At 38.0% G+C, this 17,289-nt stretch overlaps 1 protein-coding gene across 5 annotated transcripts in view; it reads left to right on the forward strand.

The window, feature by feature from the left end:
• Nucleotides 1–17,289, forward strand: part of LOC146401057 (uncharacterized) — a 499,586-nt gene that overhangs the window by 152,368 nt on the left and 329,929 nt on the right. Inside the window, exons 5-7 of one of the 5 annotated variants that reach the window (XM_084973441.1) lie at nucleotides 2,515–2,768; nucleotides 3,560–3,628; nucleotides 15,611–15,686. The gene's annotated coding sequence lies outside the window, so the exon portion shown is untranslated. Of the gene's footprint in view, nucleotides 1–998; nucleotides 2,223–2,514; nucleotides 2,769–3,559; nucleotides 6,083–15,610; nucleotides 15,687–17,289 lie in introns of those variants that run through there. The other 4 variants (XM_084973440.1, XM_084973439.1, XM_084973443.1 and 1 more) reach the window with 4 other exon arrangements.

Genomic DNA, 17,289 nt, shown 5'->3' on the forward strand with positions numbered 1-17,289 from the left:
TGCTGTGGGTGTGTTTTCAGCACTAAAAAAATTCATGTACTGAAAGGCCATTATAGATACAAATTATCTAGAATTTAAAGCTTTTTTTGCATACATATCTCTGGTACAAATCAGAATAACTTAAGCCAAAACAAAAATGCTAAGCCAAAGACAAAATCTTTTGAAAGAATTGGAGGAGCAGGTCTATTGCTATCATATAGACATTTATGACTATGTGTGCAAATATCAGACATTAATAGATGATGATAAGTCTCTGTAATACTCAATTGTTCACTTTATCTTTATGAAAAATACAAATGCCTGGATTTAGACTAAAGTTTATAAAAATAAAACCTGTTATATAGGTTTGTTGCTTATATGCATGTAGAAAAGTAACGTCTTTTTATACATAGAAAAATACTTATATCAATAGTTTATTAAGCTAAACAATTATATAAAAGCATATGTGGAAATAGTAAAATGCAAAAATAAATGTCTAAGAACTGCCAATGAATAGTGTTACTCCACAATAAATTCTACTATCGTTTTTGACATGACCTGGATAAGAAACTCAATCTCTCAAATGTTTCAGTCCTAAGAAGGCAGAATAAAATTGTTTACTTCTTCTTCTTCTTCTTCTTCTTTTTTTTTTTGCTTTTTAGGGCCATACTTGCAGCATGTGGAAGTTCCCAGGATAGGGGTCAAATCAGAGCTACAGCTGCCAGCCTATACCACAGCCACAGCAACATGGAATCCGAGCCGCGTCTGTGAGACAGACCACAGCTCCTGGCAATGCCAGATCCTTGACCCACTGAGCCAGGGCAAGGATCAAATCTGCATCCTCATGGATACTAGTCGGGTTCATTTGCACTGCACCACAACGGGAACTCCACTGTTTGCTTCTTTATTGGAGATGCTAAAGACAATTATTATTTTTCTAAAACGTTATGAAGAATGTTACTATTTTAAATAGACTTTTGAATAGTAGTTTTAGTAAAAATTTTCTATTATTCCTCTAGGTTAAGATTTGAAGACCCTTATTGAAATTGGAAAAGAAAAGATCCAATATGTCCTTTTCAGCTGTGGAAAAATTATTTGAAATATTAAACCCCAAAGAATAAAACTATTGTCACTTTTTTCCTCCCAGTCTCTTGCTCTTTGGGGACCGATTCTCTTTTAATTTATTGCTCTGTGTTCTAAAAAGCGGAGAAAGCTTACAAACCACATTTTAAAAGTGTATTAAATATAACTTCTGGTAAATTAGTAATACCTCTTGAAAAACCCTGCTATGAGCTCTCCCATGGTGCTTCCTTTGGGGGAAGATAACTCAATTGTGTTGATTTAAAGGTTCTGTCTGGTTCTTTTAAACATTCCTTTGACGTTGTATTGCTCTGCTTGTAATAGACTGTTATTGCCCTATATTGAGTTTGCGGAGTGAAGCTAAATCTTTCGTGATGTGATTGTGCCACCGCAAACTCAATATTGTTCATAGGGCCTTTATAACTCTCAGCCACATAGCAGCGGAATAGCACACATTTTCATTTTTACCTTTTTAGATTTTTATTCTTTGTCTTGAAGCTGAAAGTATGTATGCTTACCTACACTCTATAGTGCTTGTTCTGTGAAGCGGTACCTCGTAAGCAAAGAGAACATTGTCAGGTGGTTTTTTTCTTGTTCTGAAATTGTTGATTTTATTGTCCATCTTTTTCATTATGTTGCATTAGGTACTCTACCATGTTATTGAAACAGCACAGCTATTGGGAAAAGCTCAGTTCAAATATCTATCCAAGTTTCTAGTTTGAAATGTTTTCTGAGTGCATAATGACACTATTAAAAGCGATTCTCCCAAGGAGGACTATCCTACCTTGAAACTCAGATAAATGTGATTTCCCCTGGTGGCAGATCACACACGGAAGACTTAAGTGATCAGAAGTACTAACATAGATACTTAAGTGATCAGAAGTACTAACATAGATAATTCGGTATTAACATTGGCCTGTTTGATTGATAATAGAAACTTTATGTAATGGCTTATGCTGATTTTCTGGGGTCTTCCCTTTCTTCCTCATCTGAGTTATAGTTCTCTGTCTTTTCATTTTTATAGGTTTTTGATGTGGTGACCTTTTTACAGATACTAGGGTTGAAGCCTCTTTTACTTCTGGTGTCTGCCCTCCTTGTGGCTGAAGTTGGTATGGGGGCTTGCTGTAGGCTTCCTGATGGGAGGGGCTGATGCCTGCCCACTGGTAGGTGGAGCTGATTCTAATCCCTCTGGTGGGTGGGGCTTAGTCTCTGGATGGGATTAGAGGCAGCTGTGTGCCTGAGGGGTCTTTAGGCAGCCTGTTTACTGAGGGGCGGGGCTGTGATCCCATCTGGATTGTTGTCTTCCCTGGGGCTTCTCAGCAGCTGACTGAAGGGTGGGGCAGATTTTCCCAAAATGGCCCCCTCCAGAGAAAGGCATGCTGCTGAATATTCCCCAGAGCATTGCCTTCAGTGTCCTTCCCTCACAACAAGCCACGTTCACCCCTGTTTTCCCAGGATGTCCTCTAAGAACTGCAGTCAGGTTTGACCCAGATTCCTATGGAGACCTCGCTTTGCCCTGGGACCCAGTGCATGTGAAAGTCTGTGTGTGCCTTTTAAGAATGGGGTCTCCGTTTCCCCCAGTCCTGTGGAGCTCCTGCGCACAAGCCCCCCTGGTCTTCAATGCCAGATGCTCCAGGGGCTCTTTCTCCCCGTGCCAGATCCCCACACATGAGAGTTTGATGTGGGGCTCAGAACTCTCACTCCTGCAGGTGAGTCTCTGTGAACCAGTTAGTTTTCAGTCTGTGGGGCTTCTCACCCGGGAGGTATGGGGTTGTTTATATCACGAAATCACCCCTCCTACCTCTTGGTGTGTCCTCCTCTTTGTCTTCTGGAGTAGGATATCTTTTTTAAGGTTTCCAGTCCATTTGAGTGAAGATTGCTCAGTCTTTAGTTGTGAATTTTGTTGTTTTCAGGAGAGAAGTTGAGCTCCAGTCCTTCTGTTCGCTATCTTAATCCCATCTCTGTAATGGCTTATGTTTATTTGCTTCTTTTGTTAAATTCTTTGCAAAAAATGGATCCAGTTTTCACTGGTACAGCATTCAACCCAGTTCAAAACTGCTTATAGAGAAACACAAGAACAAAGGCTATTTTTTTGGCATGGGCCCTGTTGCTATTATCCTTTTTCCTGTTATGTTCGATGGTACGATCATGCAGTTTTGGAGAAATTAATTGATAAGCAATTTTGAGAAAGAATATCTACAAGTGTGACAGGATATTTTATACATTACAGTAGACTGGATTTTAAATAACTGCATGCATTGGATTTGTTAGCAAGGTATGCCTCTACTATTTAATAATTATTATTCCAGAAAAGTCAACATTTCCTCTACTAAAGACAATTTTTATCATCCTCTCCCTGGTTAGTGAAAATAAATAAAATCATCAAGTCTTTAATCCTGATTGATAAGTATCAGTTACATTGGTAAATGTCTGTAGTATCTGCATTTCTGATTATCTTCTTTCTGTTTTCCTTTTTCTGTCATTTCTCTGATTTACTTAGGCCCCTTGGAAATGAAAGTCATAAGAGCTCTACAGTGATTTATGAAGAGAATCAAAGAGGATTTCTGAGGTAATGCTTAATATGCATGATTTTAAAGGATGAACATATGTTATCCAGCGAGAGTGAAATTCGTGACTGCAACCAGAATTCCTTGCATGGGTCATAGAGGGCATCTGACTAGAGGTTGCAAATGGATGGCCATTGGGTCATATATGGGCTCTAGGTGTGTTTTATTTGACTTACACAAGGCTCTAGGGTTTTTACTTTTTGTTTTAATTAGGTAACATTTAATATTGGAGTTTTACCTTAGAATATGAATTCTCACTTTTGGTTGAACACTTGGAAGCTGGTAACACCGGGCCAATATTTTTACCAGGGACACCTACTTAGGTGGCTTGTACATTCTTTTTCTGGCCACAGTCTGTACACTGGCTGCTTCATTTCCATTACTGCCAGCTCCTGTGGGCATCTGGGCTTGTGATCTGTTGCTAGCTTAACTCTAGTGAGTTCTTCAGCCTCTTCATTTTGTTCACTCTGGCCTCGTGTCTTGTCGTGCCCCTCGCTCAGACTCCATCTGTCATAATCCTTACACCTCAAAAAGCATTTCCACCCCATGGCTTTCTTCAATTCCTCATCATCACTTCAGAGGAATCTATTCTGCTATAATTCTTCCTCTGCCCCTTGTTAGTTACACACAGTCTGTCTTGAGTTATACTGATGATGTATGTTCATCTTGCCTCCCAACAGTCTGAACATTGGAACGGCAGGGACCATCTTTGCATCTCACAGAATGACTTCCAGCACATACCTTGCACCTAATATGTCCCCAAGAGATATACAGTAATGTAGATGTAGATATGTAGTAATTTATTTTATCAGTTTTTTAATCTGACAGCTCATTGAAATTAGTGTTTAGGAAGTACTTAGGAGATTTAAATTTCCAATCCAAGTGGTCAAGGAAATAAGAATGGGAGGATCAAAAAGCAAAATTTCCTAAAGGGATAACTGAGAGTGGATTACATTATAACTATCATTCACCTCAGTAATTATAAAATGAGCTGTTAAATCACAGCTTAAATCTCTTTGGACAACACAGGCTGGGACAGAATTTGCCTCAATCCTACTGCCTACCTACACATCGTCTGTTAGCAATTTAGCATCATTTCCCTCCTGCTAAATTCTCCCTTTATGGAGTTGGAAAGATACTTAAGAACTATATCCCAGTACAACTATAAATGTAATAAATTCATATTACATATATGTATATATATATATATAAAGAACTATATCCCAGAATCCCTGATATCCAGTTCTGAGTTAGCGTCCACTAGGAGATGCGTTTGTATCAGATCTGCAAGATGAAAGAGAAGTTGGTGTCACGTTTTCCTTCCTCTGCTAGCAACAGGAAGGTGTGTGGACCTCTGTAGATAAGAGATTTTGCAGTAGCCTCTAAACCATTTTTCTAAGAATTACTTATTTCCCAATTGAAATATTTTGCAGCGTCTGCCTTTCTACCTATTTTCTTGATGGAACTCTTGCTGACACACTTTGATAAGGAAATAGGCAGCCGGGTACCACTTAGTAAATTTATTTCTGACTTTGTCATGGTTAATATTTAAAATCATAGTTTTACCAACTAGAAAATGGTATGAATGAATATTTCCAGAATAGAGGAGTATATCTTCCTCATGAAAAAATAATAAATTGGCATTTTTCCCCAAGAGAAAGGTAGGATTTCACAAGTTTTCTTCAGAAGCGTGTATATATATTTTTTTTATATGAGACCATTTGCAGGAGAAATAATGTTTTGAAAAAAAAAACAACCTAGGCTGTGTTTTAACTGACAATAGTACTCATGATAAAGATATTTGAAAGGCACAATGGAAAAGAATAAATACTTCCTATCCTTAGTCTAAATTCAACAGTTAGCTGAGTGTTCTGTATATCATAGATATTTAGTAAGTACTTTCTTTTTTTTTTTTTTCTGACTTAAGTATGAGTTGAGTTCCCATTGTAGCTTAGTGGGTTAGGAACCCAACTAGACTAGTATCCATGAGGATGTGGGTTTGATCCCTGCCCTCACTCAGTGGGTTAGGGATCTGGCATTACCACAAGCTACAGCATAGGTTGCAGATCTGGTGTTGCCATGGCTGTGGCATAGGCCTCAGATGCAGCTCTGACTTGACCCCTAGCCTGGGAACTTCAATATGCTGAAGGTGTGGCCATAGAAAAAAATAATAATAAAATTTTAAAAATTAAAAAATAATGGGTGTTCCCATCGTGGTGCAGTGGAAACAAATCTGACTAGTATCCATGAGGCTGCGGTTTCGATCTCTGGTCTCTCTCAGTGGGTCAGGGATCTGGCGTTGCTGTGAGCTGTGGTGTAGGTCGCATATGAGGCCCATCCCACATTGCCATGGCTGTGGCATAGGCTGGCAGCTGTAGCTCCAATTCAACCTCTAGCTTGGGAACTTCCATGTGCCACAGGTGCATAGGCAAAAAAGAAAAAAATTAAAAAATAAACATGAAGCAAGAAAGAAAAGTGCTTTGCTTGTTTTCAGTGAAATCTGGTATATGTGAACCATATTCCTTTTGTGAAAGAATTTAAAAGATGCTTATTACTTGACTTTATGAAGCATGATCAATGTACTGAGCACTCTGACAAATCTAGAATTGGCCTTGGTTCCCGCTCAGTAGGTTAGGAAAATGGCATATTACGATTTCCTTTTGCTTTAGGTTAGCTAGAATTCAGTAAAATTGCTACCACAAACTTATTTTAATTAGTCTGAAACACAAAAAGTGAATTTACTATGGCTGAGTCAGAGCTATGTAGTATGGAAGGCTAGTCCATTGCGATTTCCTATTGTGAGCTAGAGGATTAGTTAGTAATACTCCCATGAGCCCACCCCTTAAAATCACCCCCAGTCTGCAAGACAGAGCTGTCCGGATTGGAACTCAAAGAAATTCTTTTTTGAAAAGATGGTTAGTTACAGCCGATTGCATGCTTTTTCTCTGCTGTGTTTCTAATTGTGCTGAGTTCTTGTTGCCTGCGAGATTTCTTGCATCAGACACTCGGACTCTCTCTTCTCACAAATGAATGGATGCAGGTTATGTGGTACAGGTTAAATTTCTGTGAGATGCTGCTCTGTCCTGGTGAACATGATCTGCCAGTCATTTCACTTTTCTTTTTACACAACAACTTTTTCAAGGCAAATAAAAAGGTTGAGAAAAAGTCTTTTCTATAGAATAGTAAAGATATGAGTTATTTAAAAAAACTGGTAATACGTAATAAATATATTTGGATGTTTGGTGAAAGTCATAAATATATTTTATGTATATTTGTAACAATTAGGCTCAGAACAAGTTGCCAGTAGACATAAAGTCTCCTTCTTCTTTATCCCTATGCCAACATATTAGATAACAAGCACATAGAACTAAAAACAATGGAACAAAATCTTAATTTACGTTAATCCAACTAAGAACGCTGGAAAATGCAGTTGACTAAAAAACCTTATAAAACTTAAAATATTGCAACTATATTTTTTTTCAAGTTTCAGAGAACTACAAAGTATTGTTTCATAATACGATTTTATATTAAGAGAAATATGCAGGCTGTCTCTAGTGATCATTCTTGATTCACTGCTTATAGCTGCTGCATCTATGCAGCTGTGAAATCCAGGGAGTGAAAGTTTTAAAATTCTGATTCTAATTTGTTAAAAATGAAAACCATCTTCTTACCAAAATAAGAATATTTATTAATATATTTAATATATATAAATGCGTGTATAATCCAATTTACAGACAGGTATATACCAATACAAATATGTTGCCAAAGTGAAAGTAGAAACTTTGTTTCTGACAATCTAATGTATTTTAAAGGTACATAAAATAGTATTCATTAGTGGCAAATCCAGAACAATATAAAAGTGTGTAAAACACAATCCTTTCTTTTTTCTTTTCTCTCCTTTTTAGCCATGTCTGTAGCCATAGAAGTTCCTAGGCCAGGGACTGAACTCATGCCACAGCAGCTACCTGAGCCACTGCAGGGACAATGCAGGACCCTTAACCCACCTGACCCTCAAAGCTCACAATCCTTTCTTTAACCGCTTATTAGGACTATAAATAACGTCAGCAGTTTGACATATATTTTCCCAATTTCCTCATATATAGGTAAATGTTAATGTAATATAGGTAAATTTCTAAAAATTCTGAATGCACAGAATATTATAACCTGCCGCCTTTTTTTTTTGTTTGTTTCCTCAACAATATATTATGGACATCTTTTTATGTTAATATATAGGGACTATAAAATAATTTTATAAATAAAATTATCAAGAAATAATGTAGTTATAGAAAGTAATTACATACAAAGATATTTTGTATTTCATAACCTTAATTAGCTTTAGATTATTTCAATTTATTGGTAAGTTAAATGCTTTATTAATAAATTATTGAAAAAGTTTCCTTGAAAGTATATCTATGTTAATAAAAATCATTTTTAAACTTTTCTTATTTTTACTTACTTTAAAAAACGGAGTTCATGGCTCAGTGGTTAACGAATCCAACTAGGAACCATGAGGTTGCAGGTTCGATCCCTAGCCTTGCTCAGTGGGTTAAAGATCCAGCATTGCCGTGAGCTGGACCGTGGTGTAGGTTGCAGATGTGGCTCGGATCCCGATGTGGCTGTGGATCCCGATGTGGCTGTGGTGTAGGCCGGCGGCTACAGCTCCAATTAGACCCCTAGCCTGGGAACCTCCATATGCCATGTGTGCAGCCCTAAAAAGACAAAAAAAAAAAAAGAAAAAAAAATGCATCAAGAGTTCCTGCTGTGGCACAGTGTGTTAAGAATCTGACTGTGGCGGCTTATGTCACTGCGGAGTCATGGGTTCAGTTCCTAGCTCAGCTCAATGGGTTAAAAGACCTGGCATTGCTGCAGCTGCAGTGTATGTCACAGGGGCAGCTCAGATTCAGTCCCTGGCCAGGGAACTTCCATATGCCATGGGTGCAGCCATTAAAAAGTATCAATTCAGTACTTATAAATTATTTATAATGGTATTCTGCACTTCAACAAATGTGTGTTTAATGTAACCTCTAATTCTGTTTTGTGATTATTTATGAAAAAATCTTTCATAAATTCAAATAATCTGAAAGTCTTAAATCTAAAGTCCATTCATCGCCATGCCTCAATGAAAAACAGGCATGTTAGTTACATATAAGAGAAAAGGAAGCAGATTATAGTAATAAACTCACTAGGGGAGTTGCTTAAGAATAGGGCTAATAATTTAAGAAAGGTAGGACCATCTGAAGGTTTGGTAATTATTGCTTATGACTTTTTAATTTTCTGACAGTGTTTTTATATGAGGTAAGATTCAAGTGAGGGCAGGCCGGTTTTAAGATTATCATGGCATATGGATTATGTTAGAATAAAAGTGCTCCCACATTTTTGATATGCCTAACTAAAAATTTAATTTCTCTGGTGAGATAAGCCGTGAAGAATCACAAGAGTGACTCAAGATCACATTGCTAACAATGCTTATATTTTTCTTGACCTTTCAACATGACTTGAAAAAATCATTTTCTTTTTATTTCTTTTTATTTATTAGTCACTTAAAAATTTAAAACTCCAGCAGTTCCTGTTGTGGTGCAGTGGTTAACGAATCTGACTAGGAACCATGAGGTTGCGGGTTCCATCCCTGGCCTTGCTCAGTGGGTTAAAGCTCCGGCGTTGCCGTGAGCTGTGGTGTAGGTCAAGTTGCTATGGCTCTGGCGTAGGCCTGCAGCTACAGCTCCGATTGGACCCCTAGCCTGGGAACCTCTGTATGCCGCTGGAGCGGCCCCAGAAATGGCAAAAAGACAAAAAAATAAAAATAAAAAAAAAATAAAAATTTTAAACTCCAGCTTTATTGAGGTACAGTGGACATATACTGGGTAAATTTAAGGTGCACAATATGTTGATTTGAAACACCTATATACTGCAAAATGATTATTACCATAACATTAGCTAACACTTGCATCATGTCACATCATTTCTTTTTTGTGGTAGGAATATTTAAGATCTACTCTCTTAGCAACTTTCAAGTATATAACACAGTATTATTAACTGTGATCTCTAGGCTGTACATTAGATCCCCAGAAAATTATTCATCTTACAACTGGAAATTTGTACTCCTCGATCAGCTTTGCCAGTCCTCCCCCACTCCCTCATGCCTGATAACCGCTAGGCTGGTTTCTTGAAATAAGTGTTTTCTATTGAAAGATTAGCGAATATGTAAAACGGTGCTACTCTTCTTACTACTTTTTTTCTGTTTTGGAAAATATAACTCATTTTACTGAACTGTGTTAACATGTAGAGTTTATTATTACCTTAAATGATTGAATTAAATATTCCTCAGCCTTAATTTCTAACATTATGAATATGGATGGAACAACCTACACAAATAAAAGCTCTTTGGGATCATCAATACTTGTTAAGACTGTAAAGAGGTCATGAGACCAAAAATGTTGAAATGTGCTGGACTAAATTAAAGGAGAAAATAGATTAAATTAAGACAGTAGGATGAAACAATAATTTTAGCATTAAACCTGGGGGAAAACTCAAGAATAATAAATATCAGAACACTATTATTTCAAAAGTAAAATTTCTAATATGAAAATAAAAGTTAAGGATTTTGACATAATGTAAAATTAAACTGTTAAAAAAGCTAACTTCAAATAGAAAATGTAAGTTAAATGTGGAAAACCGATCAAAATAGTGTACTTTCCTTTAAATAGTGCTCCATTCCACTAATGTTTAAAGAAATCTACTGAGGCAGTCATAGAAAATCCACACTTAAGTTTTCAGACTTAACTATAATTAAGTCCTGAAAAGATAAACACGAAAAGAAATCAAAGTATATTGTCATAAAAATAAAAACCAAGCAAAATTTAAAAAAAATCAGAAATGGATACATTCTTTATAAAGTTCTTATGATTAAAATAAATCCCGGGAGTTCCTGTTGTAGCTCAACAGATTAAGAATCTGATACAATGTCCATTGAGGATTCGGGTTCGATCCCTGGCCTCACTCAGTGGGTTAAGGATCTGGGCATTGCTGTGGCATAGGCCAGCGGCTGTGGCTCTGATTTGACCCCTAGCCTGGAGACTGCCGTATGCTGCAGGCGCAGCCCTAAAAACAAAATAAATTAAAAATAAAAAGTCCCAAAATATTAAGTGAAAGTCAATTTAACTATGTCTCTCAATGAAAATGAATGAAGGGAAACTGGGCAAATGGTTAGTTTTGTTAGGCAGAACAAAATACCAGAATTTAGAGAAGCTGAATTAATTCATTTCAACTAATGCCATATATAATAAATTCTATTATGTATAAGTCCCTGGACAATAATGAACTTTAAGGAAGGCTTAGATAAATTGTAAAGAACATTGTGGTCAAAATGTTTGTAGTTAAAAAAAAAAAAAACAAACCAAAGTAATTTAGATGATAACATGTAGCATGATTTTTAAATGATAAAACTTGTAATAGGCTATAAAGTAATGAAGAATTTTTAAATTCTTCATAAGTTTTTTTTTTTTTTTTTTTTTGCCATTTCTTGGGCCGCTCCCGTGGCATATGGAGGTTCCCAGGCTAGGGGTCAAATCGGAGCTGTAGCCACCAGCCTACACCAGAGCCACAGCAACGTGGGATCCGAGCCACGTTTGCAACCTACACCACACCTCACGGCAACGCCGAATCCTTAACCCACTGAGCAAGGCCAGGGATCGAACCCGCAACCTCATGGTTCCTAGTCAGATTCGTTAACCACTGAGCCACGATGGGAACTCCCTCTTCATAAGTTTTAAAGTACATCAATAACAATATATATTTCAAACACAAACATAAGTCTTGGCAGCAACATCCATTCACATGTTTTGTTCACTTCAACTCAATTAAAATCTACTCATTTATTTAGTCAATTAGTCATTTAGTTATACAAAAAATATATATTGTGCCAGATATCTTGTAGGTGTCAAGAATAAAGAAAAGAGCGGAAACTTTAACAGGCCCTCATAGAACTAAAAATAGAAGAGAATAGTCAAATAGCATGGATAAACATAAACTTTTCAAAACCATCCTTGAGGTCTGAGTGACTAATGTAGATGCTATGAAGTATAGGACAGAAAGGTCCAGTCTAGTTGGGATTCTGAGAACGCTTCCATGAGAAAGTGCTATTTGGGCAGATCTTTGCAGGGTGTGTAAAAGAATGGGTACGGGAGAAGGCCCTGGATGATGAAGAGGATGGGACACTGAGAGGCCCAGCTATTGAATTTCCCTATGTACTGAGAAGGGTTAGAGTGAGGAAGCCCACTGCCCAATAACAAAATTCAGTGAGTGAGGAGGGCTCAGAAGACGGACCAGCTGAATGGCATGAGCCTGAAGGCTGATTTTTGTTTGTTTGTCTTCCTGCTTTGATAAGTTTATTGTTTGATTTTGTTCTTAAAAAGAAAGCAGAGGAGGAATGGTCCGAAAGTTTTGTCAGAGAAGTAAGGGATGACGGTCCCAATTCTGAGGTAAGAGGGATTTGGATTTGAGGGATTAAGAAGCCACAGCTCGAGTTCTGGTGGCCATGAGAATGTGCTTTGCCGTCCTCCAACTGCAGGGCTGCAGCGGCTGGCTGGGCGCCAGGACCATGCTTCCCACAGGCTGCCCCAAGCTCTGACCAAACACTGCCAGGATGATGCTAAGGCCAGGCAGCTCCAGGGAGACACAGGCTCACGTGAGGGTTCCCCGATGGCTTTGCCGACCTGTCCTTAGGCGGTGGACAGTCTAGTCTGCTTTCCCTTTTCTCTCCTTCATGCCCTGTCACACCTGCACCATGGTCTCCACTGTCCCAACCTCTTTGGGCTCCTTTTCCTTTTTTTTTTTTCTCACACAGGCGTTAACCCTAAGAAAATCATTGTACCTTTAAACTCATTTTAGATCTCCTTTTCAGAAGATAGATTAACAGAAGAATAGACTCCAGAAGGAAATGGTTCAGTTCAAGTAAAAAACTGCAGAAACTGAACAAAGATTAAGGCTAAATGGAATGGCTTAAAAATTCTCAATGGCAGAGAGGGAAGGATTGAAAAAACATATATTTTCCAAAAATTGCCCCCCCCCTTTTTTTTTTCTTCTTATAGCTGCATCTGCAGCATATGGAAGTTCCCAAGTTAGGTGTCAAATTGGAGCTGCAGCTACAGCCTACACCACAGCCACAGCAGCACCAGATCTGAGCCACATCTGTGACGTATGCCACAACTTGCAGCAACGCCAGATCCTTCATACATGAGTGAGGTCAGGGATCCAACCCACATTCTCAGGGACATTATGTTGGGCTCTTAACTCACTGACCCACAATGGACGGAATTGCCCTCTTTGAATCATTTTTGAAAAGTCATTTGTTTACATATTGGCAATCTTTAAGATACAAAGAAAAGAAGTTATATAAAAAATAATATCATGGAGTTCCCTCATGGCTCCACAGGCTAAGGATCCAGTGTTGTCACTGCTGTGGTGTGGGTTCGATCCCTGGCCTGGGAACTTCTGCATGCCACAAGGGTGCAGCCAAAAAAAAAAAAAAAAAAAAAAGAAGAAAAGAAAAAGATACATGCATAAAAGGTATTAAAAATATAAGGCTTTTATATTCTTTTTTTTTTTTTTTTGTCTTTTTGCTATTTCTTGGGCCGCTCCCATGGCATATGGAGGTTCCCAGGCTAGGGGTCAAATGGGAGCTGTAGCCACCAATCTACACCAGAGCCACAGCAACGCTGGATCCGAGCTGCACCTGCAGCCTACACCACAGCTCATGGCAATGCTGGATCATTAACCCACTGAGCAAGGCCAGGGATCGAACCTGCAACCTCATGGTTCCTAGTCGGATTCGTTAACCACTGCGCCACGATGGGAACTCCAAGGCTTTTATATTCTTTATCACAAGGGGGAAGGGTCCTTCCATTCTCTACCAGGCACCACTCCTACATTCATTCTTTAGGTATAACAGAGATAAATCTCATTCCCTCTCCCTCCACATGCTGCTGTTTGGGGGGGTTACTATCCAATCTCAAATCCATTAATGTGTAGTCTCAGGACCAGGACTGGAGGGCAAACTGGAGGGCAGAGCTTAAAGGGGCAGGTCTCACATTGCCAGTCCTGTGCTTGCAGGGACCTCTGAGTAAGTGCCTTCTCATTTGCCTGACACAGCCCTGGCCCTGTGCAGGCTGTCTGAGGACTCAGAGAGGGATACTCTTTTATCTTAAAGCTCGAAGCCAGTAATTTAAAGCTTTCACCCCTCTCTTCAGGTCCCAGGAGACAGAGACTCAGGGTCTTTCCCTGATGCACAGAGCTGAGGCGAACTGTGCTCAGAACTGTTTGCTCTTCTTTTTGGCCATCAAGCATTTCATATAAATAAATTTCACTGAGTATGAGAAAAAGGCTCAGGGTTATTTCTTTCCTAGCAGAGTAGGGAAATTGAAGATAATTGTTTATATAGGAGCCTCAGTTCTTTTTTTCCTAATAATTAGTAAAGCCACTTTTGTACTTCACACCACGTCTTACTCTGAGTTGTTCACTTCTGCTAGTGCTTTCAGTTCTTCAGTGCAAGAGGTATGGAGATAATTGTTCAGTTTTTAAAGGTTGGTCTGTTGGATAATATAAATATAAGCACTCTATACTGATTTGGAGTCACTTGGAGAATTCCAGTGTTTGATAGAAAAGACAGATAAGAGGACGTGTTGAGAAGTAAGGGAAAAGTCAGCAGGGGTAGTGAGAACAATACGAAAACTCCAATGAGGTATGAGTATTTTTTAACAAGATTAAAATGTCCAATTCACCTTCAGTTTGTTATCTTCTAGTTATCTGCTGTGCCTGCAATTAATAACAACAGTTGTGATAAATCAGAATAAGAATAGTTTAGCTACGTTTGGCTGTCTGGCTCTTGTAGTAGAATCAGCTTTGGCATCACTGAGCTTATATGGACCTTACTCGATATGTACATTTCACAGATCAGTAAACAGTTTTAAACTTAAAAAAAAAAAGAAACGAGGAAGAGTACTGACATGCATTTGCCAAATACTGTTAAGTGAGGAAATAAAAAAATCAGCCACCATTTATCACCATAGTCATTTAACTCTCCAAAAGTAAAAAAAAAAAAATGGAAAAATCCGAGAGGAAAATAGAGTCTTCCCACAGGAATGGAACCTTGCAATTTTACAAACCTCTCTCTCCTTTGCCCTTAATATTATTTTCTCTTTTCAATATAAACTGGTTAAATATTTGCCATAGACTGGCCCTAGTCCACAAGCAAACATTTGAAAACCACCGATTTTCCAACCCACCTTATAAAAAGCAAGAATTTAAGGCAGTCCAGAAGATATATGTATTTCTTTTTTTTTTTTTTTTTTTTTTTTTTTTTATTTTCCCACTGTACAGCAAGGGGGTCAGGTCATCCTTAGATGTATACATTGCAGTTACAGTTTTTTCCCCCACCCTTTCTTCTGTTGCGACATGAGTATCTAGACATAGTTCTCAATGCTATTCAGCAGGATCTCCTTATAAATCTATTCTAGGTTTATGTATTTCTTAAAATCTCTACTATGGGTATTTTTTAAAAGGTTATGCTATTATGACTGCAGAGGGTTTTTTGTTTGTTTGTTTTGAAAAATATTCCAAATACTGCCTGCTTTAATACACATTAATTTATTTTACTTTTATAATCTCACATAGAAAATGAAAACTTTTCTAAGCTTTTATTGCTGGAGGCCAAATGATTTACGTTTCTATGTTCCTTGAATAGTTATTTTATTGCTAAAATTTGAAAATCTTCATTTCAAGAGAAATGGAGGCAGAACACTTGTTGATCTTGCCCTAAGACGATCAGTGCCCCCTACTAGTGGAACATTAGACACGAGAGATTTCCATGACCATTTTTGTAGAGTTCAGTAGTCAAAAACGTGACCTTTTAGGTGAACTGTAAGAATAAAGCATAGACGAACATCAACAGCCATCATTCAAACAGAAACATTTACAATTCCCTTCTATAGCACACCTGCTATTCCAGATGAAACTCCGCTTCCCTGTGAAGTGCCCTCATTTGCATGGACTTTTGGTGACCTAGCTGTAAGTGCACACCTGCCTGAAAGGTTGGGTCCTCTATTTATATGTCATTGCTTTCTGCAGGCAAGTATAATAAAGCAAGACAGCATAAATAAAAATGCAGATATTATAGAGAAAATAGGAATAGCAAATGATCAGATTAAGTAATAGGCGTGTGAAAGTGAAAGGATAAGACAAAACCAAAAGTCAAATGAATTGATTTATATCTACAAAACTCCCTGTGAGCCCTGACAGTTTCATGGAGTTAAAACACAACAAGGTAAAATTCTTTCATTTATAGGCTTTGCACAGTAACGAACTGAGTTTGTTGGAGAAAACGTGAGGCCAATGGAGCTTTGAGCTTTTGAATGCACAGTTGGCCATGGGCTGATGATAGAGCCAAGGTTCACGGAGATGAGAAGTATAGGCAGTTTGAAGAGCTTCTGGCACTCCCTAAGGACACAACCTCTACTCTGCATGGTATCTTCTAATCTTGGTTGAGAAATACTGTGGTGATAGGTACATCTTCTCAGTGCACTTGTGCACAGGCAGTTTTAGGAAGGAATTTATCGTTTCCTTGAAATAAAATTTGTTCCCCTGTAATAAGAATATAAAGGAGAACTATACTACAGGAAGTTAGGGAAACCGGGTAAGGAATCAGGAAACCCAGGTTCTGATCTTAACTTTGCTAAAACCTAGTACTGTGTTGCAATGGGAGAACTACAACTATCTCTAGATTTTTGTCATCTAGAATAGAAGTTTTAGATTCCATCTTTCAAGTCCCTTTCAGCTCTAAAGTATTATAACACATGATGTATTTTCTGTCTCCTGAGAAAGCCTTTCATATAAGTGCTAGTTTCATTGCAGTATTCTTTCCTCTTAGAGAAGATTTTCAGACAAAAATCAACATAACACTCCTCTGTGTTAAAACATTTTAAGGAGTAGATGAAAGTGATTTTAAAGAAAATATGTCATGCTAACTCATGCAGATATAACAAAATAAAGACAGTACATCATATCAGAATAAAAAAGACAGTACATCATACCAGAATAAAAATAAGAATTAGTATGGCTAACCAAAATAAAACAGATTACACATGTCATTTTTATGGTTAAAGCTGTCCATAAAGAAAATCTCTTAAAAAAAATTAAAAATTGAAGTTCTTCTTGTGGCTAAGTGGATTAAGAACCCGACATAGTGTCCATGAGGGTGTGGGTTTGATCCCTGGCTTCACTCAGTGGGTTAAGAATCTGATGTTGCCATAAACTGCAGTGCAGGTTGCAGATGTGGCTCAGACCTGGTGTTGCTGTGGCTGTGGTGTAGGCCTGCGGCTGCAGCTTTGATTTGACCCCTGACCTGAGAACTTCCATATGCCACAGGTGCGGCCATAAAAAATATAAAAGAAAATCTCACGGATCTTTTTCTTTCCTTTTTAAAACATTTATCCTGAAAGAGGATTGTATTAAACCTGTGATCTGTCACTGTTGAGACATCATTACTGAGGATATGGTCTGGAATACAGTCTTAGTCACAGGATATTTGACTTCTCATGCATCAAGGACTGTGATTCAGGCTCTCTTGGCTTTTGATAGAGAGGGATTTCTCTTTCAGTATCTCGATTGGTCA

This window comes from Sus scrofa, chromosome 8 (assembly GCF_054392235.1).
Source record: "Sus scrofa isolate SSC_HxYL_T2T_F1_AM1 chromosome 8, Sscrofa_HxYL_maternal_Yorkshire_Landrace_v2.0, whole genome shotgun sequence".
In the NCBI taxonomy this organism is placed as follows: domain Eukaryota; kingdom Metazoa; phylum Chordata; class Mammalia; order Artiodactyla; family Suidae; genus Sus; species Sus scrofa.